At 42.4% G+C, this 9,184-nt stretch overlaps 1 protein-coding gene across 5 annotated transcripts in view; it reads right to left on the bottom strand.

Annotated features, from left to right (window-relative positions):
• Positions 1-8,968, bottom strand: part of ASB7 (ankyrin repeat and SOCS box containing 7) — a 30,438-nt gene extending 21,470 nt beyond the window's left edge. For 2 of the 5 annotated variants that reach the window (XR_008733220.1, XM_055716556.1), the window contains exons 1-3: positions 8,830-8,968; positions 7,873-7,969; positions 2,223-2,321 (exon numbers count right to left, since the gene is read on the bottom strand). The gene's annotated coding sequence lies outside the window, so the exon portion shown is untranslated. Of the gene's footprint in view, positions 1-2,222; positions 2,322-3,198; positions 3,415-7,872; positions 7,970-8,829 lie in introns of all 5 variants that reach the window. The other 3 variants (XM_055716554.1, XM_055716553.1, XM_055716555.1) reach the window with 3 other exon arrangements.
• Between the last annotated feature and the right edge of the window lie 216 nt (positions 8,969-9,184).

A 9,184-nucleotide genomic window follows, 5' to 3' on the forward strand; every position in this document is an offset into this window, starting at 1 on the left:
GTAGTTCTACTTGCTACCCAGCTGGGGACAAGAAAAAAAAACCAACACAAAACCCACAGGTATTTAGGGATTCTTCCACAGTATAAAAAGTCTGTTAAGTGTTTACATTTTCACATACATCGTGTATCATATCCCATTAACAGATATTCCTACAATGGAAAGGAATATCAAAAGAAAGAGAATAAAAGAAGGACATGAGAAGGGTAATGATGAACAATAGGAGTCTCAGAAAATAGTCAAAAACTGTTGCAATGGATATTAACTAGAAGATAAAAAAAAGAAAGAAAAATGTATTTTAACTCCTGTAAAGTTAATCAAGATTAAAATGCAAGGAAAAGTTCTAAAGACAAAAATTAATTTTAAGCAAAACTTAATTTACAGCAACCCTGTTTTATTAGGATGTCAACCCCACATCATCACCTAAACCTTCTTTTACGTAAATATCATAAGAATTTCCAGATCCTTATGATTCATAGGTCATTCAAAAGACACCGCAATCAACTCCCCATATCCCGCTGGGTACTTGTTTTCCTGTGATCCAGATATACACACAGACAAGAGAAAAGTGAAAACATCAATCACTGCCATCTTTCCAGATAAAGGCATACCTATCTATTTACTCTTCTATAACCTAGTTGCACCCATTGCAAAAAAAGTTATTTATCTGCTTCTTGGAGAGATATAAAGTCATAATTAACAGGTGGCTACAATGACCCTACTTACATTGCAAATATGGAAATTAACACACAGCAAATGCCTGTCTGACATTTGTAAATGCCTCAATTTACCATGTATGGCAACAATCACTATTTCAACATAGGGTTACCAAAAATGACTTTTTAGCTCAATAGTTTATACATGACTTGGGTACAGGCTTTGTTTTGGTTTATAGTACGACCCTGGAAGAAAAGGCGATTTACAAACTGGCAACTGCTAACTCAATAGTTCAGCTTTTGCAGCATATTCCAAAAATCAAACTCGGTTAATCTGATGACAATGGAAGTATTTCTGTGGACTCTAATGAGCTTTTGGTAAGCTCTTTTCTAAATTCCAATTAGCACTTCAGAACATGCTCACCTATAAGACAGTGAGCTTGACTTCATTCTGGATCACACCACTAACAGGACTATTAATGGAATTCCAACTACAAGAACTTTCTTTGGATTTACAAGTAAAAGCTGTAGAATTGAACTGATAAAAAGTATGAGTTCAGGGGGAGAACCTTACAAAAAAAAAAAAATCAGTTTGTCTCTTTAGCCCTACTTTCCAAATGTGTAAAAAACCAAGACATGAAAACTTTTTCCTCAAACTGAGCATATCTGATCAAAAGTTAAGAAACTTTCTACTGCCATTTTTACAGTCCCTTCTTGTAAAGGACTAATACTTGCAAGATCTCATGTGATCCTGAAAATTAAGGTCAAACTAGTTGCTCAAAATCTGCAGAAAGAGATAGGATGTCTAAATAGATGAAGCAAAAAGGGATTTCTCGATTTAAGGGACCAGCAGCATTCCCCCTGCAACTATCTATGAAGACAGTTGGTTAAGAAAAAGCAAAGCTCTTTATATCACACTTCTCAGCTGGTGGGTATATTTGTAATGCAGCATTATAAAAAGTTGGCACTGGCCCCATATGTTGCATGTGACTAGCAAAGCTTATTCAAATAAGCCAGTACTAAAGTACATAAATACTAAAACATACAAAGCAGAAGACAAAGTCAGGCTCCTTTTATCACTTGTGCAGTTTCTGTAAATATCTACTCTTCTATCTCACCCCTATGGCAAGCAATGAAATTCATATTACAATAATACTTAACTGTAACATTAAAGGTTTCAGGATAGTTCTAGGTACACACCAGCTCTGAAAATATTTTCACTTCTGCTCCATAGATCATTTAAAACTCCTGTTTGCAAATCCCCATTTACAGCATCAATCTTTGGAGAAGGAAAGGAGGACTACTGGAAGTCGTTAGCCATTTTGCATTTAATATTTAATGTTTTGCAACTCTAATCAATCTCATTCAGAACACAGTATGCATTTGGATTGCTACATATTGGCTTTCTCCATGCAAGTAAAAAGATGAAACGAAGCAGGGGGCAGGGGAATACATCTATACATTCTTGGTTATAATGATTGTATAGTGCCATGAAAATGGAGGATAACAACAACTACTTAATTGATTTTGCAAGTACAACAGGATAAGTTCAATGTGTTCCTGAATTACCTTATGAGAGGTTGTTACTCTTTGATGGATGTCCCACTCTTCATTGTCTTCACTATTCATAATCTTGTGTGCCCATATGTGTCAAACAACCTGCTACCCCTTAAAAAAAATGATATTCCTTATTAGTTGCAAAGAGTAAAAGCAAGGTGTTTGCTTACTTTTACTTTGTACCTGTGCTAGAACGCTACATTTTAATGCAGTTATGCCAGAAAAGGCCCTGAAGTGTGTTTTCTTTCATTAATCCAACAGTCCTCCAGAGGCTGAGGTGGGGAGAGTTTGCTTCTGCCAGATCAGGAAAAGGCTACAGAGGGTATTTTATGGAAGACGAGAGAAACAAGAGATGTGCTTCCTCTCCGGAGTAAACCCTGAAGAAATGGTCTAAGCTTTTCTCTAAGGATTACATTTATCTACTCCTGCCATGGAACAAGAATGGATGCAAAGGTTACACAGTAGCTATTTCTGCCTGACTGCTCAACATCACTCTGTGGGAGTGAGATACCAGGAAAAACCTTCAGGATCCATTTAGTTCCTCCCAACTCATTTTTGTGGGTTTTAGTTGTTTGGTTGGGTTTTGGGGTTTTTTTTCCTGATTTGTTGTTGTTGGTGGTGGGTTTGGCTTTGGTCATTTTGGGGGTTTTTTTGTTGGCTTTGTGTTTTGTTTTGGTGGGTTTTGTTTGGTTGTTTTTATTTTTACATCTCCATCCCATCTGCGCTTCCCTATCTAAAGGATAAAACCTGACAACATAGAGCATTGACTTCTATGTCCTTCAACTGGACTTCTAGCACCACCAGATAGTCATCTCTCCTTCACATGACAGATTCAGGCTAACACATGCTGCGTTTCACAATCAGATACAGATACCTTCACAATACAACCAATACTACCACCACCTCAAAAATCTTCAGCCTTTTCTGCACATATAAAAACTCTCTTTTTTAATATCGAAGTTTACTGAATGCCAGTTACAATCCCTACCCAGTTTCCTCCTCCAGACTTGCCCTCCTTATCCTCCTTCCTTGTCATCTGCAGTTAACAGGATCAGTCCCAATGACAGACCATTTCTCACAGCACTGTTGAGAGCCGTTGAGAGCATCCATGTTATTTCATCAATCCTTTGTACACCTCTATCTGACCTTTTGTTCACTTTGGCTGCAAGCTTCTCATGACAGGACCCCTTATCACGTGTGAGCACTGCAATAATATAATAAGTAATAAAAACATTAAATACTTCATTGTATAGCAGATCACACAAAACCAACTGTGACCTGTTTCTTCTGCAAATGAGTTGCACCAGAACAATTCTATGAACTGTGCAGCTTTTAGCTTAAGTTAAAATTTCCGTCACTTTATGCAATATAAAATGTTGCTTTCCCAACGATAGCTCAGAAGAGGAGGATGAAAAAAGCTCTCTTCATCCCTCTTATGCACATTTTCCAAGAGCTTTGCTTCCCAAGATAAAACATACAAGGTCTGCAGATATGCTCACAGCCCTGCACAAAACTGCACTGCCATGACCTAATTTGATCACATTTCTAGCCTTGTTTTTTTGCATAGACGATCAGTCGCTGGTTCACCTTTTTTTTTTTCTTTAATTTTTGCATGATTTTCACTTTAAAACCCACACATTTTTTATTAGCTGATGCAAATTAGAAATGCACTGACTTCACAGACTACAGACAAGGTAACAGATTGCTCCACTAAAAAAGTAACAAGCTTTTTCCCCCCAAAGGAAAATTAGCTGCATATGGCAAGAGTAAGATCTGCAACTTTAATAAAAAGAAGTCTTATTTAGTGAAAGTAAAGCTCACTTACTCAATGACTTAAAGTTTGCTTAAAATAATAATAATTATAGTAAAGTAGCACACTAAAAAAATAGCAAACATTATCTATTGATAATGTCTCATGTTGTCAAAGAGATCTCAGACTTTTCTACATCAGTGTGTCACTTCACTAAAGTCACTGCAAACATCATGTGGAAAATTAATTCCGACATACGTATATACTCACATTAAAGAAAGTTCAAGGTTGGTACTAAGAGCAAGACCTTATAATACAGTATTTTGCTTATTGAGATGAAGTAATAGATAGACCCGATTCCTAAGCCCCAAGTCTATACATCCAAGAGCACAATAAGGACCATATTTATTGATGTTAGCCTAACTCTATACAAAAAGGAAAGCGTACCATTACACATGACATTTAATATCTAGTATAGACCTGATCAGTGTAGGTCCTAGATGTCTGTGGTTGAAGTATTCCAAGACATTTAAAGCAAATAAACAAGAAAAAAGAAACCCTGTAGAAAAGGATAATCACATAAGCATTCATTATTCTCACAACCCACTTCTCCCACCCATTTCAAAACTCAAACAAGCTAAATGTGTTCTCATTCAAATGGCATTTTAAAAATGGTCAATATGTGTTTGACAAAGAAACTGTGACTATGATCTTCATATGTCGCTTAGTTTCCTATTTCAGGAGCTCTTCAGACAAGACAGTAAGGCAAGCAATCATGTTATCATTTGTGTTCTCATATGACAATCGTAAAGTCTGTAAATAACATGTGAAATATTAAAATTTCACAGAGCCTTATAATCCTGAACATATTTTCTGGAATGCTACATTCCAGAAAGACGTCAAGCAAGGTATCCAAGTAGCTGAGATGAAAATCACCAAGCAACACATGCTAATTGCTGGGCCCGAAAGCAATGAGTTAACAGTGCATGAATCCAAAACATCACAGAGGAACCGCTACTTCAAAGGAAAGAAGTCTTCACTCTTCATAAGCGGTCACTACAAGTTACACACTTCTCATCAGAGCTTTCTATAAAGCCATCTCGTAGCTTGGACATACTGAAGTAACTAAAGGAGTTAAAGTCCATCAGCTTCAGGTACATTGTATGATGCTGACTGGTGGTGTTATATACTAATAAGCAGCTGTTGTGTTGTTACATTCTGCAGGTGGCTGAAACTGAAGTACAGAGCTATCATTTTACCAAGTATTATCCACTTCACAGAGAGGCTGCGAGGTCCGAGTTTTGGGCCTGATGGAGAATTAGTGAAATCACCCAGCTCAAGTAACTTCAGTTCTGCAAACTAAAGAGCAAAATAAGAGACCTCACCTTCAGAAAACACTGGTAACTCATCAGCTGCTTACCATCCTCACTGGCAACCTTAACCACAGGCAGAGCCCGGTGAAGAAAATACTGCAAATCCTTCCAGATCAAGGACCTCAATGCTAGCGCTAAAGCAAGGCCTTACGGATATTTCCCAGTAGAGAATGCTGCATAGGGTTCGCACAGCCGCAACCCTCCTCCAAGATGTGCGCTGACAAACCGCAGGGAGCTTGTGCTCTGCGGCATGCTTGGAGGTCCTCTTGTACCAAGCATAAAATACAAACCCTCTTCTAACTTACAGTGGTGCTGTTACTAAGGTTTAACCAGTAAGAGTCAGAAGAAAGCTTAACCTTAGAAGTAATGATTTGTTGCAAGTGTTACATATTTTAACATGACTTACTATCATTAAAGAATCCAAACACCAGTATGTCATAGAATGACAAAAGCAGAAAACGATGGCTAGTTCCAACCACATTAGAACAGCCGCTTCAGCCCTAATACTCATAGCACAGCAGATGAACAAAATGAGTGCTGCTTATAGAGTTTACTTCATTCAACAGTCTCTGGAAGACTTGTATTTGCTCTGTATTTCTTTTTAATATAGCATAAAAGAATCCAAGTGGACAAAATTCATTGGATGACTTCAGCGAATAAAGCAAGTTTTTCACTGCGAGAGTATCATTCTGTAAGCAAATGCTGGAACAATGGAAAACAGCCTCACAGACGGCACATTTCCTTTAAGGGCTGCGAATTCACAGTAAGACAAAACAAAAAAAATGAGTATACAGCCTGAAGACAAAAAAGAAAATATGGATGTGCAACTTTATCTAAGGGTCTAGGTGTACTTGCAATACGCTGCACTGCTTCCAGAGATCAAGAACAGGACTTCAGCATATCATTGATCTCTGTTCCTTGTTTTGACCATGTGCAAATTTCTGCCAGCAGCTAATTCCCCGATTCCTGTGAACTCAATTCCAGTCTCTGTGTCTGAATCAAACTTTGCTGCACTGGCATTTCACATTAGGAATGAGGTTCACAAATCAAATGAGAACTTAATTTCCTTGCATGAATAAATCCAAAGATCTTCTGACTTATCCACACCAAGAGGTGTCCTGTTGGAGTATCTACATTAACACAAGCCCTGACATTAGATGCACCGGATGGGTTGTAAAGAAGGTGTTATAATAAACCAACTTCAGATGAAACAGGTGTGCCATAACTGCACTGTTAAGTTTGCACTAATGCACATCTGTCTCACCTATTAGCATAAAAATCCCTCCTGCAATCACACCGGGCACGTCCACACGTTCCACTATTACTCACGGTTTTGCAGCACACTATCAAAAAACCATGGACTATTTCTTCCCTGTACTTTCAAAACTGTATCTCAGAACTCATTGCACTTGTGTCATGGGAAGATTTTCTATTTAATCTTTGACATGTAGCAGCTCTTTTTCGTTGTATGCTAAGGACACCTATATTAGAAAAATATAGATGGATCACCCTTGACCAAGATTGTTGGCAACAGGTACTGCTCTTTCCCCTGCAACTAATGCTAAAAAATAATTCGTTGCTGACAATGAAAAACATTCTGGTACAGTCAATGGCATCTCTGAAATCACAATAAAGACCAGAGAGACCTATATAGAGGATATTATTTGCCAAAATATCACAGGCTCATCTACATTTGAAACAGATTAGAATGGATTCAAGACAGCTGCATTAAAAGAACACGCAGAAACTCCATTATTTGGAGCACGCTAACAGTAGGATGCAGAAAAAGGCTGAGTGACATCATTCACCCCCCCACTCCCTCTCCTTCTAGAACCCATCTCTTCATCTTACCACGTAAAAAAAGCAATTCTTCCGACAAACTGCTCTCCCCCTGAAACCTAGCCATCCTCCTACCAGCAGGATTCAGTTTTTGATGACTCCTTTCACTTTTTCCCCTCAAGCACCTAACAGCATTATCTCCTTCTATGATCTCAACCCCAAAAATAAGTACTTGTAAACAAACACCATCCAATTAAATTACTTTCATTTTTTGCAGCTCCGTTACAAAAAAATGACCCATGCAAAAGTCAAGTACGACTAAACCAACATAATGCAATCACCATGACCTATTCCACTCAAGATTTTAGAATCTGAGCAGAAACAAATCCAGTGTTGCACCTATAAGTTTGCGAAAAGGGTTTCAGTTTTGTGACCCTGTTAAGGAACCAGAGTGAGGTAATTTTAAGTGACATTCCTGAGATCAGGAGACACAAAAACCCATTAAGTAGCAATTGACAACCGAAGTAATGTTTGCAGATTAAATTTAGAATATGACAAAGTGTTACAAAAAGAAAGAGGAACTGTACTTCAAATGGGCTTCGGAGCTTTCAAACTTTTAAAGGTCAATAGCAAGCAGGTTTTAAGAGAACAAAGAAATCTAACACTACCTATCTGCACCCGTCCAAAACACAACAAGAGGCCCCAACCCCAGCCAAAGCATGTGTCTAAGATGAATCTGAGAGTCTACATGAATTATCACCTTTCCGGGGTTTTGTTTTGAGTGCTGTTTTCTCTCTTCTGTCTTACATTGCTCTTTGGAGTCACAATTTTTAATTCTCCTTTAAGGCAGCTTAAACCTGGAAAATAAAAGTAGAACTTGAGCCACACAATGACACCAAAGAGAGAAATGGAGGTTAAAGCGATTAATACCAAAGCGATAGCGGGTCAAAATAGGAAAAGCCTTCGAAAATTAGGAAGGACAGGGTTATTTACTTGTGTTGGGACCTGAGCTTGGAAAGAAGGGCACTCCCTCAGGGTGCCAAAGGGCTGGAGGGATAGTGCCGGCTGGACCGCTGCCCTGCCAGGCCGGCTGCCCCCAGGAATGGGGGTGGAAGGCAAGTACTGGGGAAAGGGATGGCAAGCACCCCAGAAAGCCGAGCTGCCGGGGAATAAAAACACTCCCTCGCAGGAGTTCACGCTTCAGGAACCGTCAAGCGCACACACGCACACAAATAAATAAAAATAAGGGGCTGACCCAGCCCTGGCGCGGAGCCCCAAGGCCCGGTGGCGAGGAAGGCAAGCCGGGCCGCCGCCGGGGAAGCGGGGTACGCGCTCCGGTGGGGCCCGTGGCCGCCCACCACCCCGGGAGCCCCCGCCGCAGGCAGCCCCGGCAGCACGGGCCGGGAGCCAGGCGGGGTGGCCCGCAGCCGCCAGCCTCCGCGCCGCGAACGGGGCGGGCAAGGGCGGCGGGGGGGCTGAGCAGCCCCTCCCGGGGACGAGGAGAGGTGGCTGGGGGGGGAGCCCCCTCACAGCCCGCTGAGGGGCAGCGGGGCGGAGCAGGCCGGCGGCCAGTCCCGCCGGAGGGGCTGCCCGGCGGCGGCGAGGGGAGGCCCCGCGGAGGGCCATGGGGTCGCGCCCCCCCCACCCCTTCCCTTCCCGCCCCCACCCGGTGTGGGAGTCTGGGGGCAACCGGGGCTCTGCCGCCCGCTGCCGTTACCTGTCTGCCGCCGGGGGAGGGGGGGCGTGGGGGGGGGGGCAGGCCCGGCCGTGCGCAGCCGCCCCCGCGCTGGCGGCGGTGAGGCGGGGGGCAGCGGCGGGGCCGGCCGCGGGAGGGGGCCGAGCCGTGTGGGGACACTTTGCACCGAGCCGCCCCCCTCGGCTCGCTGCGGGGTCAGCGGGCAGGGACTGACCTCCGCCGCCGCCAATCAGCTGCCGCCGCGCTGGACCCGCCCCCAGCCGCGCGTCGCCGCCACGCTTGATTGGGAGCCGGGCTGACGGCGGCTCCGCCCATGGCTCGTCCCCCTTGCCGTAAAGGCGAGAGGGAGGGGGAGGGCTTTGCGACAGCGGCGGGG

The sequence above is a fragment of the Falco cherrug genome, chromosome 7, assembly GCF_023634085.1.
Source record: "Falco cherrug isolate bFalChe1 chromosome 7, bFalChe1.pri, whole genome shotgun sequence".
Lineage (NCBI taxonomy): Eukaryota > Metazoa > Chordata > Aves > Falconiformes > Falconidae > Falco > Falco cherrug.